The sequence below is a fragment of the Lithobates pipiens genome, unplaced genomic scaffold (genome assembly GCF_037356315.1).
Source record: "Lithobates pipiens isolate NorthernLeopardFrog02 unplaced genomic scaffold, aLitPip1_a1.2 Scaffold_27, whole genome shotgun sequence".
Lineage (NCBI taxonomy): Eukaryota > Metazoa > Chordata > Amphibia > Anura > Ranidae > Lithobates > Lithobates pipiens.
Genome location: NW_027507788.1, coordinates 146,757,432 through 146,780,757, shown reverse-complemented (window position 1 = coordinate 146,780,757; position 23,326 = coordinate 146,757,432).

Sequence of the window (23,326 nt, the reverse complement as noted above, 5' to 3'; positions counted from 1 at the left end):
TGTGTGTGTGTGTGTGTGTGTGTGTGTGTGTGTGTGTGTGTGTGTGTGTGTGTGTGTGTGTGTGTGTGTGTGTGTGTGTGTGTGTGTCTGTGTACATATGTGTGTGTGTTAGGGTGACCACATTTCCAAACTGGCATTCAGGAACAATTTTGCCAAGGACCGGGGGGGCGCGAATGTAGTCTCAGGGTTGACGGCGGATTCAGAAGTGGAGAGGGAGAGAGGGGGCAGGGAGTGAGAGGGGGACAGGGAGTGAGAGGGGGAGGGGAGAGAGAGGGGGAGGGGAGAGAGAGGGGGAGGGGAGAGAGAGGGGGGACAGGGAGAGAAAGGGGAAGGGGAGAGAGAGGGGGGACAGGGAGAGAGAGGGGGACAGGGAGAGAGAGGGGGACAGGGAGAGAGAGGGGGACAGGGAGACAGAGGGGGCAGGGAGAGAGAGGGGGACAGGGAGACAGAGGGGGATGGGAGAGAGGGGGGGGACAGGGAGACAGAGGGGGCAGGGAGAGAGAGGGAGGGGGGACAGGGAGGGGGAGGGGAGACAGGAAGAGAGATGGGAAGGGGAGAGAGAGGGGGGACAGGGAGAGAGAGGGGGAGGGGAGAGAGAGGGAGACAGGGAGAGAGAGGGGGAGGGGAGAGAGAGGGGGCAGGGAGAGAGAGGGGGACAGGGAGACAGAGGGGGAGGGGAGAGAGGGGGGGACAGGGAGACAGAGGGGGCAGGGAGAGAGAGGGAGGGGGGACAGGGAGGGGGGACAGGAAGAGAGAGAGGGAGGGGGGCAGAGAGGGGGGTCAGGGTCTGGTTAGTGACAGACAGTGCTCAGCTCACTCACTTGGATGGTTCCCGGAGAGTGTCACAAGCTTGCCCAGGCAAGCATGCTGGATGGAGCAGTGTGCAGATCTCCCCTTGGAGGATGGAACAGCAGCGGCCGTCGGAGGACTTCTGTCCCCGCCTACCACCAGCGTGACCTATCAGTCACCTATCACAGTAGCCAAAGAAAGTGCTCCAAGGCTCTGTGCTAGAGGTGGTGGGCGGGCCAGCAACAGTAAGAAGCCGCCCTCAGGACTCATGAGGAGGAGATACAGAAGACGCTCTCTGGCTGCTCTCTCTCTCTCCCTGTTGCTGCGGCCGGAGGTGGAGATGGGTGGACTCAGAGCACTGTTGCTAGACGCAGGGCAGGATGGCCCTAGCAACCAGTTAGTCAATGTTTATTGTCCTGGAATGTAGGTGCCCGGGACACGGGACACAGATATAAGTTAAGGGACAATCCCGGGCAATCCAGGACACGTGGGCACTCTAGTGTGTGTGTCTGTGTGTGTGTGTGTGCGCATGTGTGTGTCTCTGTACATATGTGTGTGTGCATGTGTGTGTCTGTGTACATATGTGTGTGTGTGTGTGTGTGTGCATGTGTGTGTGTCTGTGTAGATATGTGTGTGTGTGCCTATGTGCATGTGTGTGTCTGTGTACATATATGTGTGTGTGTGTGTGTGTGTGTGCGCATGTGTGTGTGTGTGTGTGTGCGCATGTGTGTGCATGTGTGTGTCTGTGTACATATATATGTGTGTGTGTGTGTGTGTGTGTGTGCGCATGTGTGTGCATGTGTGTGTCTGTGTACATATGTGTGTGTGTGTGCCTATCGGGTCCGTGTGTCCCGAGGCCACGGTCACGGAGCTCAGGACCGGGTTGCAAGTGCGCCAGCATTCTGCCAATGTATATCGGCGTGAGGCGGTCCTTAAGTGGTTAATGACCTGTAATCTAGTAGAGATCACTGTAATAGCAGTGATTTCCAGCTTTCACAGAGATCGGCCAAGTTTTGTAAATACATTGGTCCAAGTTGGAAAAAATTAACTATGCAAAGATATCCATACCTAAACTTCAGCTTTAAAGAAACTCATTGAGGTTTCTTTCCTATACCTGAATTCTTAAAGGAGAACTCCAGCCTAAAATAACGACCATATTTTGCTGCAATATTCACATTCAATCCAAAAATGTTCCCCACAGTACTTTTTTCTCTGACATTAGATGTCTAAACTCTGATGGCCAACATCATTTAGCCTACTTCCTCTGAGCCCATGTCATCCTGGACCTGCCACAGCCAGTGGCTGGACAGTGAAAGAAGAAAACAGTGATGAAATCATCCCTCAGAAACTAACTGGCTCCTTGTACTGCTTCTTTTTCTCACAATCAGCCCTGCGGAACCACAAGAGGCTATTACCAGGTCAAATTCAGGTAATTACATTTATTGCATTTAAAAAATACATTTAAAGTGACACTCAACAATATTTTCATGCCTTGTACACACGATCGGACATTCCGACAACAAAATCAGTCAGAGTTTTTCCAATGGATTTTGTCCTAAACTGGTGTTGCATACACACGGTCGGACAAAGTGGTCGGAAAATCTGATCGTTCGGAACGTGATGATGTTCGTTCATTATGACGGGACTACGTTGAGGCTAGTAGCCAATAGCTTTGGTCTCGTAATTTGATCTGAGCATGCGTTGCACTTTGCCCGATCGGAATTCTCTACAAGCGATCGGAAAAAGTCTGATCGGATTTTTTGGACGGAATATTTGAGATCCTGTTCTTAAATTTTTTCCGTCTGAATTTCCGACGGAAAAAGTCTAATAGAGCCCACACACGATCGGATTTTCCAACAATATAACCCGATCGGACCTTTTCAATCGGAATTTCCGACCGTGTGTACAAGGCATTATTCTCTAAAGATAATCCATATATATCCACTACTTAATGGCTCTGTAATCTATTTTTTATTAAATTCTTTTTTAATCTGTTTTTCTGCCTTCTTGTAAATGTCCTCCACGAGCTCCCTAACCTCTCTCATTTTCCCTCCTCATGTCTGTTTGAAAGAAGCAATGAATGTTAGTTGCAATCATATGCACTTCCTCAGTCCATAATCCCTAATCCATCTCCGAAGCAAGTAAGAGAGGGTGGCTAAGTATCTACATGCAGTGGGACCATGGAGAACTCATGTGGCCACCCCTCAACAGGAAGTCAGATCACAACAGCAAAAAAAAAAAAAGTATTTGAAGATTTGAAGGAGGCAAGGGGCAATAGAAGGGACTTTTTTGAGATAAGTAGACAACTTCCCCCACTCTGGAACCAGGAACCAGATATTATATCTGAGAATTGCACCCAAGGACTAGACAACACTAGCATAGGTGCAAACTGGAACTCTCTTTATTGTAAATTCACACAGAATTGATACCACACTAAATCAGATAAGAGCTTGATCACATTATCCTAAACAATGCAAACTTTATACAGTGATATCATCAGTATATGTAATTGTATTGTACATCACATGAACAGCTAGCAGCTAATGCCTCGTACACACGATCAAACAATCCGGTGGAAAAGTCCAGTGGATAATCCCCCCGTGTGTGGGCTCCGGCGGACTTTTTTTACCCAAAAGTCCGGCGGACTAAGAAAATATTTTTGCACTCCAATCTGTCCGCCGGACTCGCATTTCGGCAGACAATCCGGCCCTGTGTGTGCCAGTCCGCCATACTTTTGAAATGAACGGACTTTTCCCGGAGAAAAGTCCGCTCATTTTGAGCGCGTCTCCAGGTAGCCGGGGCCAGCGATGAGGTGTCGCTGGCCCCGTCACCTGGTATTGACTTAAAGTGGAATCCCTATGCCGAAAAATCGGTGTGGGGTCCCCCCTAGGTCCATATCAGACCCTTATCCAAGCACGCTACCCGGCCGGCCAGGAAAGGGGGTGGGGACGAGCGAGCTCCCCCTCCTCCTGAGCCATACCAGGCCGCGTGCCCTCAACATGGGGGGTGCCTTGGGGAAGGGGGGGCGTGCGCCCCCCCACCCCAAAGCACCTTGTCCCTATGTTGATGAGGACAAGGGCCTCTTCCCAACAACCCTGGCCATTGGTTGTCGGGGTCTGCGGGCGGGGGGCTTATCGGAATCCGGGAGCCCCCTTTAATAAGGGGGCCCCCGGATACCGCCCCCCCACCCTATGTGAATGAGTATGGGGTACAATGTACCCCTACACATTCACCTGTGAAATAAAGTATAAAAAAAAACAACACACAAGGGTTAAAATAGTTTATTGCACAGCTCCTGGGTCTTCTTCCATCTTCGGGGGTCTTCTCGCCGGACTCCTCCGCTATCTTCTACTCTTTTGCTAGCTCTTTCACTAGCGGAGGAGCCCGGCTTTCTTCTTCGCCGCCGCCCTCTTCTCCCAACTTTGGGGGTCTTGTTCCCCTCTTTGGGGGTATTGTCCCCCTCTTCGGTTCTTCTTGCCGGGCCACCGTGCCTTCTTCTAGCTCTTTTACAAGCGGTGGCCCGGTCTTCTGTCGCCGCTGCCTCTGTCGCCGTCTTCTGTTCTTCTCTTCTTCTGTTCTTCTCTTCTGGAGATGTTACCTCGTCTCTGCCTCCGGTCACAATGGCAGGGACGCGGCGCACGGCGACTTATATAGGGACATCACCAGATGATGTCCCCGCCCATGATGTCACAGTCCCAGAGGATGCTGTAGGAATCCCTCCTTCAAAGTCATTGCATTCTCCTAGAAAGGGGGCAGGAGTAGACTTCCTCATTGGGAGAAAACAGTGATTATTGCTAGCGGCTATACCAGCAGCTAGCGATAATCACATGTAAGATCCGGCAGGCTGGTTGTACCTAAGTTGATCTATTGATCAGCTTGATACAGTACATTCAGCCTGCCTATACATGATTCGATTTTTGGTTGGTTCCTGCTGAACTGACCAAGATTCAACAGCTTGGAACATTTACCCTTTATCATGGCTGGGCCGTGTAGTGGCAGTAAAAATTACTTTGTTACCAAAATCAATATACCTTGTTCATGTGCTACCACTCAGGGTTCCTCTACACATTCTCCACATTCAACAATGTTGGATCCTATGTATTATTTGGCAACATCATTGACCCAGATTAACCTCCTACTCTCTATACCAACACAGAATACAGAATGGCCTGAGAGTTCTGCATATACTAAAATATTATCAGAATATACAAAAAGGAGGTATAACCTGGATGACTCTTAGCACCACATCCCAATATATATATATATATATATATATATATATATATATATATATATATATGGAAAAACACAACAGGGGCAAGGGATCTAACCCTTAGGGACTTTCAAGGTGCTGATATATCATAATAGAAACAATATCAAGTGGAAAGAAATAGCGTAAAAATAACACATATTTTTATTATACACAAAAGATACAAAACAATATAAATCATAAAAGCACGTAATCACATTATTTGATTAAGGATTTTGATACAGTTTATGGAGCTTATAAAATATACCACTCAACATGTTTCGCTCCGAAAGTGAGCTTCCTCAGGAGTAGTTGGTATATCTAGTAGAAAAACTGTAAATAAAATAAATACATACATGAATAAAAATAAATTGGATGCATGCATGGATATAATTCATGCTACCTAGCACTAAGACTAAATAGTTTGAAGTTACAGGATACAATAGAGTATATACAAAGGTCAGGAAAAAAGCATTGAAACACATGTTTATCGTATAAACAATATATGTCCAAAATGTGATCACGTGTGTATCGCGTGTTAGTATAAGTTTGGTGACAGACGATTTGTGCTTTTCAGATTTGTGATTTAGTTTGCTACTGCTCTTCAGTTTCTGCTTGTCTTTGCGTATCTGATAATCAGTGCGTGTAGTCAGTAAGCATTAGTTTCTCATTGTGGACTATATCTTGGTATAGTACGCTTTGATTTGCATTGCTTATTGTCTGCTTGCTTCTGCTATTCAGGTCGTTCTTTCAGGCATTGCTGTTTATCAGTGCTTTCTGTTGTCCGTTCTGACCAGCCGACCGTTTTCAAACCATGTTTCGTCTACGTACTCGTCGTAGAGTTTGTGCTGTGCAGGGGCTTCATGTTGGGGTTCTTACTTTGACACAAGCCCGGTCCATGAACAGGGAGGGGAGGCTTTTGTGGACCAAGAATTGGTTGCGCCAGCGTGACCAGTTCACGCACATGCCTTTGCTCCGTGAGATCCGGGAGAATAATCCTGATGATTTCAGGAATCATCTCCGAATGACGGACCCCGTTTTTCACCGTCTGCTGGCTTTGCTGACCCCTTATATCACCAGGCAGGATACCTGCATGCGGCAAGCTATCACTCCGGAGCAGAGACTCATCACCATGTTGCGCTACTTGGCTACACCTGTCGGGTGGGCTGCCAATAGTGTAAGTAAGGAGGGGCTTCCCAAAGTATCACACATTATTTAGGCATTCAGCTTTCAATCAAGTGGAGAGGGTTACCTGTCTAAAACACCCCCCCCCCTCATTTTTAGTAAGGGCCCATCGGATGGGGGGGTGATGACTCTGATAAGGGGACCTTATAGTTTAGGCTTTAAATACTCAGTTCCCAAAATGTTATACTGATCTTGGCCAAAAATGTTGGTGTCTAATCTGCTTGCAATGTTGATTTGCAAAATTACAAATTTTTGGTCTTGTTTCACTCCACAGTTTCCTTCAACGCCACAGGAATGGCAGACTGTGGCCTCCCACTTTGCCAGTCGTTGGGACTTTCCCAATTGTAGACGTGCAATTGATTGGAAACATCGTCCCACCACCCAACTCGGGGTCGTAGTATTTTAACTACAAGGGGTTTAATAGTATTGTGATGTTGGTGGTGGTGTCTGCGACCTATGACTTCTTGTATGTGGACGTGGGGCAAAATGGCCGGATGTCGGATGGTTGAGTGTTCGCACGGACGGAGTTCTACTGACATCTCCAGAGTGGCAGTCTGGGCTTGCCACCCCCAGAAGAGAATCAGAAAGGACTCCCGTTCGTCTTCGTCGCGGATGAGGCGTTTGCCCTGGCAAACCATCCCGATGCGGACCCTCACCCCGGACCAGAGGATTTTTAATTTCCAGCTGGCCAGAGCCAGAAGAGTGGTGGAGAACACTTTTGGAATACTGGCCAGCCGGTTCCGCCTTTTTTTAATGCCTATCCACATGGCGGAATATAAAATAAATCACATTGTGCTGGCCTGCTGTGTTCTGCACAATTTCTTAAAAAGACATTCAGCAAACTATGCGGTCTCAGTTGTCCAAGATGCAGACTTGCTGGAAAATGAGAACCTCATGGGCCTTCAAGCTGCTCGTCCTGGCTTGCCCCCCCAAAGTGCCCGTGAGGTCCGAACCCAATACATGGAGTACTTTGTGGGTAGGGGGGCCATTCATATGCCAGACAATGTCTGAGCGGCATTTTTTTAATACATTTTCCTTTGAAACTCCAATAATCTTTGTTTTCATTTACTGCTTGGCTTGGTTTTATGTGTCTCCTAGGTAAATTTATGTTTTTTGTTGTTGTGCCTTTTTCTACAACAGTGCAAACCCAAGTTCTGAGCAAGATGAGGGGACAGTCTCTTCTTCAGATCATCTTATTATGTTGTGGGTCTGCTACAGACACACCTTGTTTTTGTTAACTAATGTATGTAGTGCATTACTGACCAAAATCTTGCTAATTTTCAGCACCATGACAGAAATATGTGGGCTCAGGAAAATGGCATGATTGTGAAAATTAACACATCACTGTGGGTGTTATTTACTAAAGGCACATCTATTATGCACCACAAGTGCACTGCAAAAGTGCACCTGAAACTGCACTTGGAGTGTAAAGTGGAGTTGCCTTTAGTAAATAACACCCATTGTCACCGAAAACAACAATTTTACTCCAAATACTGCTTTTGCACATTGAAAAAGGAAGTCACACATTGTTGATAATTTAACTTTTTAATCAAAGCACATTGACTGTGCGTTTAGAAAAGGGTTTTACAACAAACCAACATATTGGGTGTATCAAAAACATTATTTAAGGTCATTTTTGGGTAACTTGGTGTTTTTGTGTAAACAGGCATGTATCAAAGCGTAATTATACAGAACACAGGAACTTACAAAGTTCAACTTTGAAAAGTGAAGCCAATATCAGACATGAGTATGTACAAACTGGGCTGATATTGCCTTCATCACATGGGGTGTCACCCCAGGAAAATCCAAATTTGGAAGATGCACAAAGTGTGTCAACATGTGCTATCTCCCATCATGGGGGATCAATGTACATATTTTGGGGCTGCAACCCCTTCATCTCAGCCACTTTCCGCAAAACACGAACATTGATCCCCCATGATGGGAGATAGCGCATGTTGACACACTCTGTGCATTTCCAAATTTGGATTTTTGTAAAAGACAAAAGTTGTTGTTTAAAAGAAAAAAAATAAAACCCTAGCTAGTTTGGGGTGTTTCACACTCTCCCCAAAACATCAATGATGTTCTTCATTTTATTTTTAGCATCATTGATGTTTTGCTATATATTTTCTAAATCCCGATTGCACCCCATTATCTCCCCAATCAGGATCTGGGCACTTTCACTGGTAAAATGTGATTCTTCTTTCACATCACCTACAAAACAAAGCAAAAAAACACACCATATATTATAAATATGCCGACATACATTGATGAGCTTACCGGAAGCTGTGGTCTCCGACACTTACCTGTTGTGGTGACAATTTGTCCAACTTCAGCGATCTCTCCTTCCTCCTCCTCCTGCTCCTCTGCTTCTGGTGTTGGAATTTTGCCTTCTTTGGGAGGGGTGGGGTCCCTGGTGTCCTCAGACTTCCCGAGTCTTCTCTCCCCTATGAGAATGTAAAAAAGGAATAATTAGCACACAGAGGGCAGAAATAGGAATATGAAACATTGCTTGGAAGTGTTGTACAATTGTGTTTTTTGGCCAAGTTCAAAGGTGAGAACATTATTGTGGACACTTTCTAAAGCTGGAATACTTACCTGCAGAACGATGTTTCTTACAAACGAATGAAACCATGAACTTGAAAGTGGCCATTTTAAACTGCACAACATGAAATCAAAGCACATGGAGCAGTATGAAAGCAAGAATAATCATATGAACACATGACAACTACCTACTTTTTTGAAGAACACGCTTGATCCTTCTGTACTGATCGTGCTCCCTCAGTTTCAGGTCTGACCAGCGTTTTCTCAGTTGATCCTTGGATTGTCGTACCCCATAATTCTTCTGAAGTTTCTTCACAACTTTAGTCATGATCTTGGCCTTTCTGATATTTGGGTTTGGGTAAGGTCCATACTTCCCATCATAGTCGGTCCTCTTCAATATGTCCACCATCTCCAACATCTCTCCAAAAGACATATTTGAGGCCTTAAATCTTCTCTTCCAGGATCAGGACGATTCAGGCTCCGGGCTTTCCTCACCCTCCTCCTCGTTAGTGGAACTCTGATTGCGCACCTGCGTTCTCTCCGCCATGTGCTCTCCCCACTGCGCCGAAAGCGAAGGGGCGGGGAATAGTCTAGAAAGAACATCAGGGGCGGGCGGAGTTTCACGCATGCGCACTGTATATAAAACGCAACATGTGTGTCGTACGTACGATCTGTGAACAGGGGGAGAAGCTGACGCGACGATCGTGCAAACGAAGGTAAAATTTTTAACTTGGTACATCACTAGACTAGACTGCTTCTAGATTGAGGCCTGCATTAGTGGAGTTTAGCCTGACATTAGGGTTTGTCTTGTGTTGTGTCTTGTAGACATTATGGATGGTTTCAATAATCATAGTTTCCTCCCTCTGTTCATCGATAAATACAGGGAGCTGCCCTGCCTGTGGCAAGCGACACACCCTCATTATAGTAACAGACTAAAGAGGCAGGCCAGCAATGGAGAAACTGGTTGAGTTTGTGAAGCCGGTGGTACCCAGGGTAGACATCCACTATTTAAAAGTGAAAATCGGTGGCCTGAGGAGTACATATCTGAAGGAGAGGAAGAAGGTGCTGCAGTCCATGCAATCTGGAGCTTCAGCAGATGACGTTTATGTCCCCAGGCTGTGATATTATAACAGGATGCATTTTCTGTCAGACCAGGCTGAAGTCAGAGAATCACTCTCTACCCTTCCTTCCACACGTCCTATGCTACATTCCACACCCGCTGAGTCTTCTGACGCCCAACCTGGGCCTTCCACTCAGGAAGAACTGGGGGAGCCCAGCTTGAGCCAGGTATAGTATTGTTGTACATATTTTGGGAGTAAAAATGAATGATGTTAACTTGATTTGTGCTCACTAATTGCTGATTTTAGAAAGTGTTTCACATATCAATAGACAGTAGTGGCCAAAACCTTTGGGACAAGAAAGAAAAATGCTGGGCTCAGAATGATAGTCTTTTCTATTGGTTAACAATTTGCAACAGTCTTGATGTGAAAATTGTGTGTGTTTGATGAACCAAAAACTAAAACTATGTCCCTTTTTCATACACAGGAAGACATCAGCCAGGAGGAGGGTGTGGAATGCAGCAGCCAGGAGGTGGCTGTGGAAAGTGGCAGCCAGGAGGAGGCAGGGGTAAGCAGCAGCCAGGCGGTGGGCGGGCGGAGGAGCCTGACAGAATGCCAGGTCCCTCCCCTCCGCCTTCCATGCAAAAGAGCGAGAAAGGGGGGGGGGGGGAATGTGGAGGAGTCGGCTCTGAGGCTGATCGGGGAGGCTTCTGCGGCCCTCCAAGCCACCCCCACCTAGCAAGAGGCCTTTGCCGCCTTGGCTGCGTGCAAACTGGAGAAAATGGAGGAGGGGCAACAGCTCTTGTGTGAGGAGATAATTATACAATCCCTCAACAAGGGTCTGTTGGGCCAAATCACAGTGATTTGGCCCATGCCCCTCCTCCTCCTCCTCCTTCTGCCACACCTCCAGCACCACAGCCACAGCCTGGAAGGAAGCGTAGAAGGAAGACCAGAGTGTGATGACTTGGGTTCAGTCTGGTCTGACAGAAGATGCAGCCTGTTGTAGTACCACAGCCTGGGAACATAGATGTCATCTGCTGCTGTTCGGGATTTCTTGGACTTCAGGACCAGACTTCTCTCCCTCAGACATGTACTCCTCAGGCCACCAATGCAAGAAGCATAAAATTATTTGTTTCTTTTACAAATTGCTTATTGCTCCTCTAATATAATAATTCCTGACCTGCTGTCAGGGAAATAGGCGTAACCTCGCGAGGTACGATCGTGTTAACGCGCGTCAGCGCACACAGAGGCGCAATGTGGTTCCTAGACGAACGCCCGATGCTGCGTCTGATCGAGTGCGAGTACGCGGTGTAGGACGAACGCATAACGTTACACGTCGTAGGCGTACGAACGCTATGGCGCGCACACAACGTAACCCAGGCACCGTGCCTATTTAAACGTTCACCTGACAGTGCCGCATCGCTGGATTATCGTCAGCTTCTCCTGAGTACCTGTGCCCGTGATTCCTGCTGTTTGATCTCCTGTTTACCGACTTGTTTGACCTGCTTCTGTTGTTCTCCTGGCTCCGACCTCTGGCTTGTACCCGATATTCCTTGTCTGCTCCCGGCACCCGACCTCGGCTTGGCTTGGCTCCTGCTCTCCGGTCTCCAGCTCAGGACCCGTTGCTCTGATCTCAGGACTGATCTCCCGTGTTTGACCCTCGGCCTGGCCTTGACCCTGCCATTGGACTTCCTTGCACAGTTGCCCCCGGAGACTGGTCTTCTCAGCTCTTTCATCTACTGCTGCTACCTGACAACCTGTGCTACTGTGGGCACTGCATCCCTGTGTCATCTTCAGGGTTGTACTGCACTCGGCCGCAAGGGGAGCCCTCTCAGCATCTCGGCCTCCCTACCTTGATTGTGACAGTATAATCCAGCCATGTCAGAGGCCGACAGAGGTAACTCCCCGATGGAGGCCATCCTACAGGAAGTTATGGCCCTTACCCCAGCGATTGAGGGACTCCAAGAGAAGTATCTCCGGCTGAAGGAACATCTGCAGCACTCTCCTGAGTCGCCCATCCCATCCGGCCAAGGTTCTACCACTATAATTACAACCCCTCCAGAGCCACGAGTCCCTGCACCAGAGTATTTTCATGGGGACCGAAGAAAATTTAGATCCTTCAGGAACTCATGTTATTTATACTTCTCCCTGCAACCTCAGACTTTTGCTTCTGAAGTAACCAAAGTGGGTTTTACCATTTCCTTACTAAGGGACGATCCCCAGACGTGGGCCCACGGCCTACTAGAGCAACGCAGCTCTTTCATTAATACTTTGGATCAGTTTTTTCAAGCTTTGGCTCGCTTATATGATGACCCCTTTCGGACAGCTACAGCCGAAGCAACCTTGTACTCCCTTCGCCAGGGTGAGCGGCCTGCGGAGGACTATACAGTGGAGTTCCGTACATGGTCTACAGATTCTGGCTGGAATGAGGCAGCTCTAAAATATCAATACCGGATGGGGTTGTCTGAAGTCCTCAAGGATGAGCTAGCCAGATTAGAGGTTCCCCCAACACTTGAGGATCTTATCCGACTTACCATTCAGCTTGATAGGCGTCTACGGGAGCGCCAGTCTGAACGAGCTCGGACTCTTTATCCTATCCAGGCTCCACCTTCGGTCTGCCCGATGGCAACCTCTGTTCCGAATGGCCTGTTCCGTCCCTCCTTAACCACTGAAGAAAGACTTCACCGCCGACAGGCACACCTTTGTTTCTATTGTGGGGAGTCAGGACACCTTATAAACAACTGTCCCACAAGACCAAGTAAACCGATCCTCTCTACTCCATTTCACCTCCAAGTAACGAAGCCCGCTTCGGCCCATATCACCCTTCCTGTCACGTTGATGGTGGCAGGTCAAGAAGTTCACTTACAGGCAATACTTGATTCTGGGGCCTGCAGCTGTTTTTTGGATTTAACCTTAGCCAAGAGTCTTGCTCTCCCACTTCTTCTCAAAAAACAAAGACTGACTGTCCGTCTGGTCGATGGCTCCCTACCTAGCTCTGGCCGTGTCACCAGGGAAACAAGACCCATTCTAACGACCACAGATTCGGGTCACCGGGAGTTTCTTAAGTTTGATGTCCTGTGTTCTGCTATGTTTCCCGTCATCCTAGGAATCCCTTGGCTGCAGGCACACAACCCTCGGATTGATTGGTTCAAGAAAGAAATATCCTTTACTTCCGCCTACTGCCAACAATATTGTCTGGATTCCGAATCTAGAGACTTGTCCAGTTGTTTGACCGTTCAACCCATATCCAGTCCAGCTCCTAACATACCAGCAGCTTACCAGGAATTCAGAGATGTGTTCGACAAGAAAAAGGCAGATATCTTACCCCCACATCGTCCCTATGACTGCCCCATCGAATTATTGCCAGGAGCTCCCATTCCCTTTGGCCGGATATTTCCTCTTTCTGAGACTGAACTTGGGGCCCTGAGACAGTATATAGACGAGAACCTGGCAAAGGGATTCATTCGTCCCTCTTCATCCCCTGCCAGTGCAGGCATCTTCTTTGTAGAAAAAAAAGACAAGACTTTAAGACCATGTGTGGACTACAGGGAATTAAATAATATCACCCTTAAGAACCGCTACCCACTTCCGCTCATCCCTGAACTTTTCCAAAGATTCCACACTTCCCGTATTTTCACCAAACTTGATCTACGTGGAGCCTACAACCTTGTCCGTATCCGGGAGGGGGATGAGTGGAAGACGGCATTCAGAACAAGATTTGGGCATTTCGAATATTTAGTCATGCCTTTCGGATTGTGCAATGCCCCAGCAACCTTCCAGCACTTCATTAACGACATCTTCCGGGAGTACTTAGACCACTTTGTTGTCGCTTATCTTGACGACATTCTTATCTTTTCGACCACTCTGGAACTCCACAGAATAAATGTTAGGAAAGTATTATGCATTCTTAAGACCCATGGATTATTCGTTAAAGCCGAGAAGTGCGACTTTGAAAAGGAATCCATTCAATTCTTGGGACTCATCATCACCACAGGTGGAATTGCCATGGACCCCCAAAAAGTGAAATCTATCCTAGACTGGCCCGCTCCTTCTGACAAGAAGGGCGTTCAGAGATTTATTGGGTTCGCAAACTTCTACCGAAGATTCATAAGGAACTTCTCCACCATTGTAGCACCCATCACTCAGACCACTCGTCAGCATACCAAGTTCCTTTGGTCCTCAGCAGCACAGTCCGCCTTTGACCAGCTCAAGACCCTCTTCACTACCGCACCAATTCTGCAGCATCCAGATCCCGCCTTACCCTACGTGCTGGAGGTTGATGCCTCAGAGGTGGCCACAGGGGCGATTCTATCCCAGCGTCAAGGCCCCAAGGCATTACTGTATCCCGTAGCTTTTTTCTCACGAAAGATGAGCTCCCCGGAAAAGAACTACGATGTAGGGGACCGGGAACTTCTGGCGATCAAGACCGCCCTCGAAGAGTGGAGGTATCTCCTGGAAGGTGCCGCTCACCCCATTCTGGTCTTTACTGATCACAAAAACTTAGAATACCTCCGCACGGCCAAACGTCTAAGACCCCGACAGGCCCGATGGGCTTTATTCTTCTCGAAGGTTCAACTTCCATGTAACCTATCGCCCAGGATCAAAGAATGGCAAGGCAGATGCTTTGTCCCGAATGTTCCCAGATTCCCCAGAAAGAATCCCACCCAGTACAATTTTGTCTCCTCAAAATTTCCTACTAATCCAACCAGATCTAAGAGCTTCAATAGTGCAGGCCTCTAGCCAGTGTTCTCCTGCTCTCCGGTCTCCAGCTCAGGACCCGTTGCTCTGATCTCAGGACTGATCTCCCGTGTTTGACCCTCGGCCTGGCCTTGACCCTGCCATTGGACTTCCTTGCACAGTTGCCCCCGGAGACTGGTCTTCTCAGCTCTTTCATCTACTGCTGCTACCTGGCAACCTGTGCTACTGTGGGCACTGCATCCCTGTGTCATCTTCAGGGTTGTACTGCACTCGGCCGCAAGGGGAGCCCTCTCAGCATCTCGGCCTCCCTACCTTGATTGTGACACCTGCACAAGTGCACAGCCCACAGAGAGTGGTCTAGTAAAGGCTTAGGCTCGGTTCACACAGGGGCGACTCAGATCGACTTCAGGTCGCTCCTAGTCGCCTCAGGTCGGACAACATTTAAAAATCAATGTAAGTGAATGAGAGCCGTCTTAATGCACGCTACTGAAGTCACTTCAGAAAAGGTTCCTGTACTACTTCAATCCGACTTGTAGGCGACTGGTACCCATTGATTTCAATGGAGGTCACCTCCAAGTCGGATCTCCGTCTATACGGAGGCGACTCTGACAGAATTATCAGCTCTCAGGCTCGGTTCACACAGGGGCGACACGACTTCCAGGACGACTTTGTGAGGCAACTTGGAGACGACTTGAACACGACCTGGGGCGACTTACAACACGACTTTGAAGTTGCCCCTGGCCAGGCAACTTTTGCCGTGGCCAATCAGAGAATGAGCTCTGAAGGAGGAACTCCATGCCAAATTTATGAAAAAAAATTGGCGTGGGTTCCCCCTCTGAGAGCATACCAGGCTCTTAGGTCTGGTATGGATTCTAAGGGGAACCCCCTACGGCGAAAAAACGGCATAGGGTTCCCCCCAGATCCATACCAGACCCTTATCCGAGCACGCTACCCGGCCAGGAAAGGGGTGGGGGCGAGCGAGCGCCCCCCCCCCCCCCGAGCCGTACCAGGCCCTCAACATGGGGGGGTGCCTTGGGGAAGGGGTGGCCACGCGCCCCCCCACCCCAAAGCACCTTGTCCCCATGTTGATGAGGACAAGGGCCTCTTCCCGACAACCCTGGCCGTTGGTTGTCGGGGGAAGAGGCCGCGGCGACGAAGAAGAATGCCGGGCTCCTCCGCTAGTAAAAGAGCTACAAGAAGATAGCGGAGGAGTCCGGCGAGAAGACCCCAGAAGACGGAAGACCCCCGGAGCTGTGCAATAAATTATTTTATCTTGTGTGTTGTGGTTTTTTTTTACTTTATTTTACAGGTGAATGGGTAGGGGTACATTGTACCCCATACTCATTCACATAGGGTGGGGGGCCGGTATCCGGGGGCCCCCTCAAATAATTAATTCCGATAAGCCCCCCGCCAGCAGACCCTGACAACCAACGGCCAGGGTTGTCGGGAAGAGGCCCTTGTCCTCATCAACATGGGGACAAGGTGCTTTGGGGTGGGGGGTCGCGCGGCCCCCCCTTCCCCAAGGCACCCCCCATGTTGAGGGCACGTGGCCTGGTACGGCTCAGGAGGGGGGCGCTCACTCGCCCCTCCTTTCCTGGCCGCCCGGGTAGCGTGCTCGGACAAGGGTCTGTTGTGGACTTTGGGGGGACCCCCACGCTGATTTTTTTCGGCGTTGGGGTTCCCCTTTAAGTCCATACCAGGCGGCGGGGCCAGCGACGTCTCCTTCGCGGGCCCCGCCTACCTGGAGACCCGCTCTAAATGAGCAGACTTTTCTCCGGGCGGGAAAAGTCTGTTCATTTCAAAAGTACGGCGGACTGGCATACACACGGCCGGATTGTCTGCCGAAATGCGAGTCCGGCGGGAAGATTGAAGTGTAAAACTACATTCTAAGTCCGCCGTACTTTCGGGTCAAAAAAGTATGCCGGAGGCTACACACGGGGGGGATTGTCCGGCGGACTTGAGTTTGCCAGACTTTTCCACCCGCTTGTTTGATCGTGTGTACGCGGCATTACTGACACCTAAATAAAGGTTTTTTTTGTTTGAAGAAATACTTGCTTATGTGTTTTACTTAAAAAAGGCCAGTTTTGTTTGTGAGCAGGCAGGTACATTTCAAAAATACAAAGTGAAATGAATAACAAGGGGCACCAACACTAAACAACCTCCTGTAGAAGAAAATACAAAAAAGATAATAATGTTGCTGTGGTAAGTTGACACACAAAACACAACCCAAAAAATGCAAAGATGAGCAAACACAAAATTCCCCCCCAAAAAAAAAAAAAATGTGTAGATGTGACGATTTAAAGTATTGCTGAAATGAGTAAAAAAGACTGAAGAAATATACGTTCGGGAGAAGTGTGTGTGACTATGAGCATCAAAAGAAGTTCATTCTTGCAGCATTGTAAAGAACAAGAGAATGCGCTTCATGAAAGAATTTTTAACATTGCAGCGTGACGACTGTGCTATATCGATTACGAGCAGTAGTTTTACCTGAGCGAGCGCTTCTTTGTCCAAATTTGATTGTGAGCATGCGTGGCACCTTGTCCGTCGGAGTAGGCTACACATGATCGGAGTATGTCCGATCGGAGCATTTTGTCGGAAAATTTTACCGGCAAGTTGGAAAAATTGGTCCGTCGGATATTCCGACAGAAACAGTCCGATGCAGACCACACACAGTCGGAATATCCGTGTGTACAAGAGCTTAGTGTTGGAAACCAACTACAACATTTTGTACAGATAGTACTTAATTCCAGCCCAGTTAGCTCATTTTACCTCAGGATCTTTAGGATGCTGTTTTCAGGGCTGTCCTGATCAGGGTACATACTTGCAGATTTGGCAGAAATGCCCGGTGGGCCAGACCGTATGGCAGAGCGTATATGACATGTTTATGCTGCTTTTAGGTCATCCAATCCCTCTTAATCCGGCAAAAGACTCACCTAATATGAAACCAGATGTGCTCTTAATACCTCTTGACAGCAACTAAACCAAGCCTGGTTATCCAGCATCTCTCACTATTAATTGGAATGTACCCTATGTTTCTTGATGCATCAACGGTGTCTTATGCATGTATATATACAATCTCTCTTTTGTTCATTAGACACAAATGAGAGAAAAGAAGAGCAAGGAAACCATGTATTACTAAAATGTTTCCTAATGATGGATATAAATGACTACTTACCAATTGCAAACAAAGAAGTTCTGTGAAAATGAATCTGGGGGCTGACGTGACCAATAACAAAGGATAATGCCCCAGAGTGCTCCATAGTGATTCTGTCCTTAATAGTCCCTGGCAATGAAAATTATGTAGTAATGCTTTTTATGTGTGTCATATTCCATTGGCAGTGTGATAGCAGGTTTATCATACACTAAAGTGCCTTTAGTCACATCTATCATCAGTGCCTGACCTCACAAATGCTTTTTTGACTGAATGGCCACAAATACCCACTGACACACTGTAAAATCATGTGGAAAGCTTTCCCAGAAAAGTAGAGGCTGTTGAAGCTGCAAAGGGAGCTATAAGCAGGGCCATGTCATTTAAAGTGGACCTTGCATGAAAATGCAAAGTTCAGTTTCACCCCTCCCAAAATAACATAGTAGAAATACAAATAAAATATTTGTTATGGACCCAATGTCATATTGGGGTGATAATGCTCAGTGGTAGATGTGTTTGCAGTAAGTCCATGCAAGTCAGGAACCACTTGCCTACAGAGCACTTTCACCCCCTTCCTGCCCAGACCAATTTTTAGCTTCCAGCGCTCTCACACTTTAAATGACAATTACACAGTCATGCAACACTGTACCCAAATAAAATTTGCGTCCTTTTTTCACACAAATAGAGCTTTCTTTTGGTGGTATTTAATCACTAGTGTGTTTTTTTTTGTGCTATAAATAAAAAAGACTGAAAATGTGGTGAAAAAATGCCCCTTTCTTTGTTTCTGTCATACAGTTTTGCAAATTAATAATATTTCTTCATACATTTTGGCCAAAATTTATACGGCTACATATCTTTGGTAAAAGTAACCCTAATAAGTGTATATTTGTTTTTTGTGAAAGTAATAGAGTCTATAAGCTATGGTACAAATCATTGAAAATTGATCACACCTGATGTACTGAAGACCTATCTCCTTTCTTGAGACACTAAAGCCTCATACACACGATAGGACTTTGTACAAACTTTCCCTTGGATTTTTGTACAAAGGGCGTCGGCCCTGAACTTGTATTGCATACACACAGCAGGACTTTTTCAGCCAACTTTCACCAAATCACATGGTTTTTCTGCTCTTTACCGCCACCTTTGGTCAACTTCTGTATTGTTGTCTGATCTTTTGCATTGGTTCTGAGCATGCCTGTTTGTACTTTGTACAAAAGTCCTATGGTTTTCTGTACACACGATCAGACTTTGCTCCATCGGACTTTTGTTGCCAGAAAGTTTGTCCGTTCGCACAGCCAACAAAAGTCCGATGAAAACCAAAAAAGTTTGTCCGATGGAGCGTACACACGGTCGGATGTTGCTCCAAAACAGCAAATTTGCATGTTTGTTGTCAAAAAGTCTGATCGTGTGTATGGGTCTTTACAAGCCAGGAAAGTACAAATACCTACAAAATTACCCCATTTTGGAAAGCACATACCCCAATGTATAATCTATGAGGCATAATGAGTCTTTTGAACTGTTCATTTTTTTCCAGACGTTTGTGGAAAATATGGGGAAAAAAATTAAAACGCATTTTTTTTTTCCACAAAGTTGTCTATTTTTAAGATATTTCCAACACATAGCATGTACATAGCAAAAATGACACCCCAAAATACATTCTGCTACTCCTCCTGATACCACATGTGTGAGACTTTTACACAGCCTGACCACATACAGAGGCCCACCATTGAAGTAGCACCTTCAGGCGTTCTACAAGCGTAAATTACACATCTAATTTCCTGACAACCTATTATTTTTGAAGGCCCTTATATTTCTAACACATAGCATTTACATACCAGAAATTACACTCTAAAATAAATTCTATTGAGGAAAAAAAAAGAAAATTTATATCAAATACTTACCGTGATTTTCCTTTCCTGATAGGCTCCATGGCAGCATACGTGTGGGTTGACCCAGCCTCCATAATTGCCCAATAGGACCCCTCCCTGTAAATTTCAGCTGTGAGCTCCTAGCTGTGTTTCGTAACTAGCCCACTGCAAGCAATGGGAGGGACTCCTGCTGCCATGGAGCCTATCAGGAAAGGAAAATTAGAGTAAGTATTTGATATAAATTTTCAGTTTTCCTGACAGGCTCCGTGGCAGTATACGTGTGGGAAATAACTCACCAAAATACATTTATTTAACACTGTCAACTGACAGCACTTTCAAACCAAAGTTAACGGATGATAAGGCGGCTGGTTCAACACCATAGTGGGAAACAAAAGTATTAATAGATGACCAAGAGGCCGCTCTACATATAACTTCAGGTGTGACATGATGAGAAGCTGCCCAAGAAGTTGAGATAATCTGAGTTGAGTGTGCATTCACTGCCCTGGAGGAGCTGAGCCCTTCGCTTTATAAGCCTTTTGAATGGTCTGAACTATCCTAGCAGAAATGGATCTGATTGGGTCCAGTTTTCCTTTATTTTTTCCATGTAGAAGAATGAAAAGGAAGTCTGTTTGTCTAAAAGATTCTGTAGCTTCTAAATATTGACTCAAAGTATGTCCCACATCGAGGGGATGGACATCTTGACCCTCTGTTGCCTCAAAGGTAGGCAACACGATTTCTTGATTTTCGTGAAAAATAGATGTTACTTTAGGGTTTAAGCGCAGCATGGGAATTAACACTGGAACAAAGGTCAGGGCCATGAAATTCCTGTAAACACTGAGATGGCTTATATTTGTACTCGAAGAGGGCTTACTGCCAGAGGCAAATCCAAACCTGATTGCAGAAAACTAAGGATATTCTGGACCACACGGATTAGGTCTATAGGACATGTGTTCTGAAAACTTGGACCAAATCCGTTCATAAACTCTATTCGTGCGCTTCCTTCTGGCACTAAGAAAAGTCGGAATGGCTTCTTCAGGACAACCTAAGACTTCAAGGCTTCCCCTCTAAAAAACCAGACCATGAGGTGTAGGTGAGCTGGACAACATGGATGCAGGGTTGTGCCTTGGGACAGAAGATCCGGCCTGAGAGGCAGAGAAATTGATAACTGAGGAGTGTTAAGAGGGGAAACCATGGCTTGTTGGGCCAGAAGAGTATTACTGCTATGAGTTCCACCTCCTCTGTTCTGAGCCTGCGGAGAAACTGGAGAATTACAGGTACTGGAGGGAAGGCGTATGCCTTGCTGAACCTCCACCGATCTGTGAGGGCATCTATCCTATAGGCTTGGGGATCTCGGAACCTCAAATAATACTTGGTCAGCTTGTAATTGCATGGTGATGCAAAGAGATCCACTTCTGAAGACACTCCCAGTGTTAGGAGCCATTTGAACACCTCTTTGTGTAGGGACCACTTGTTGTTGTCCATTTGAACACAAGATAGAAAGTCCGCCTGTACATTCTGAACCCCTGAAATGTAGACTGCCGAAATGTTGGAAAAATTCTTCTGAGCCTGGTTCATGATTGGCTCCACCTCTCGTAGGAGAGACCAGCTGCGAGTTCCACCTTGCTTCCTAATGTAAGCCACCGCAGTTGTATTGTCCAACTGGAGGATCACCGAGGTGTTCTCGGTCAGATGGCGGAAGGACCTGAGCGCCTGAAAGGCTGCCCGCAGTTCCAGCATATTGGACACAATCCTTTGAGATGGTGAGCTCCATCTGCCCTGAGCCACTTCCGATAGGCAATGAGCGCCCCAGCCCCGATTGCTGGCATCTGAGGTTATTGTAACCTATGTGATGGGTAGGATCGAATGGCAGTTGCGGAGATTTTTCCGCTGAAGCCACCAAAGGAGAGACTCTCTCATGGATGGAGTGAGAAGGATGCGCTGACTCTTGCTGGGAGAATCCCATTGTTGGAGAAACCCTTTTTGGAATGCGCGAGTGTGCCATTGCGCCCACTTCACCATGGGAATGGTGGCTGCCATGATGCCAATCACTTTCAGACATTGAAGAGCGGTCAGGTGAGAAGAAACGAGAGTTGAGCGGATCCTGTCCCAAATCACCACAAACTTCTCCTGGTGCCTTCCACTGTGTTGAAATGTGAACCTAGAAATATGAGAGACTGAGATGGATTCAGGTGACTTTTCTCCAAATTCAGGAGCCACCCAAACTCTTGGAGAGTGGCAATTACTCGGCTCCTGTGCTCTAGAAGTTGACCTTTGTCCTGGGCTAGAAGAAGGAGGTTGTTTAAATAGTGGTGACGACGAACTCCCTTGACTCTGAGCAGAGCAACAACAGCTAACAGAACCTTGGAGAACACCCGAGGTCATGTCCTAAAACCAAATAGAAGGCAGGTAAACTGTAAATGTTGATCGCCTACTGCAAAGCAAAATAACTTTTGGAAGTCTGCAGCTACAGGAACGTGAAAGTAGGCATCTTTCAAGTCTATTGACACCAACCAGTCCCCAGGATGAACCGACTGCTGAATTGTTAATAGTGATTCCATCATGAATTTTTCCTTTCGGAATAAACCGGTTGATATGAGTCAAGTCTATGACTGGCCTCCATGTGCCGTTTTTCTTCTGCACTCAGAATAGAGGGGAATACATGCCTTTGCCTTGTTCGCCATCTGAAACAGGAATAAAGAGCTTATGTAGGTTAAAAGAGACAGTTTCTTTTCCTCTGAACTTGGGAAGTTCATGTACGCATAAATCTTAGTCTGGGAGTGCTGTTGAAGACCCAGGTGTGGCCTGAAGAGACCATCTTGACGGTCCAGAAATCCCGAATTGAGGCCGTCCAAACATGCCGGAAGTGAAGAAGGCGAGCCCCCACCTGACATGTTTGAGTGGGCCCAACTTCAAAAGGACTTAGTGGAGTCCTGGTTACCAGAGGAAGCCCCTTTTGTGGGCCTTTTAAAAGAGGACTGCCTGAATTTCCATGATCTTGAACATTCACGACCAGGCCTGTAGCTGCGTGCTTCCCTCGCACGATCTTTGTTCTTGAAAAGGTGCATTTCTGTTTCTGTGAACGCCTATCCTGAGGGAGGAACCCTGACTTACCACCCGTGGCCTGGGTTATGGCGCTATCAAGCTTGTTGCCAAAGAGGGAAGTGCCCTCAAAGGGAATATGGTACCAAGCTTGTTTGGATGCTGGATCCGCCAACCAGGGTCGGAGCCACAAGGCTCGATGGGCGGTGACCGCTGACAACATCACTCGGGCCACTAGGCAAATAACATCAATAGAGACCTCCCCCAGAAAGGTGGAGGCCGGCCTGATTTCCTGAATAGGAGAATTCTTGGCTGCCTCTTCAGAGGTGCCACTAATAGACTCATTCACATTGTCTAACCATGCCTCTAAGGCTTTAGAGACTGCTGCTAAGGCCAGGACAGGTTTTCAAAATGTACCTGTTGTCAAATAAATCAGTTTCAGGTCAGAATCAATCTGTCTCTCCAAAGGATCCTTAAATGAGACTGTATCTTCGAGAGGAAGATTCACGTATCTAACCAGTCTTATTAATGTAGCATCCACCAAGGGAGCTGTCTCAAGGTGTTTAACCTCTTCTTCCTTGAAATGGTATAGTTTTGAGATTTTAGATTGCATAGAACTTTTTTTTATCCATCTTGCCCCATTCTTCAGAAATTATGGCTCCTACTTCAGTGAAAAAAGGAAAATATTGGCGCTCCTTACTGAGCTGTTTGAAAAATGTTCTCTGTTTAGGAGGAGAAATGAATGGGTCTT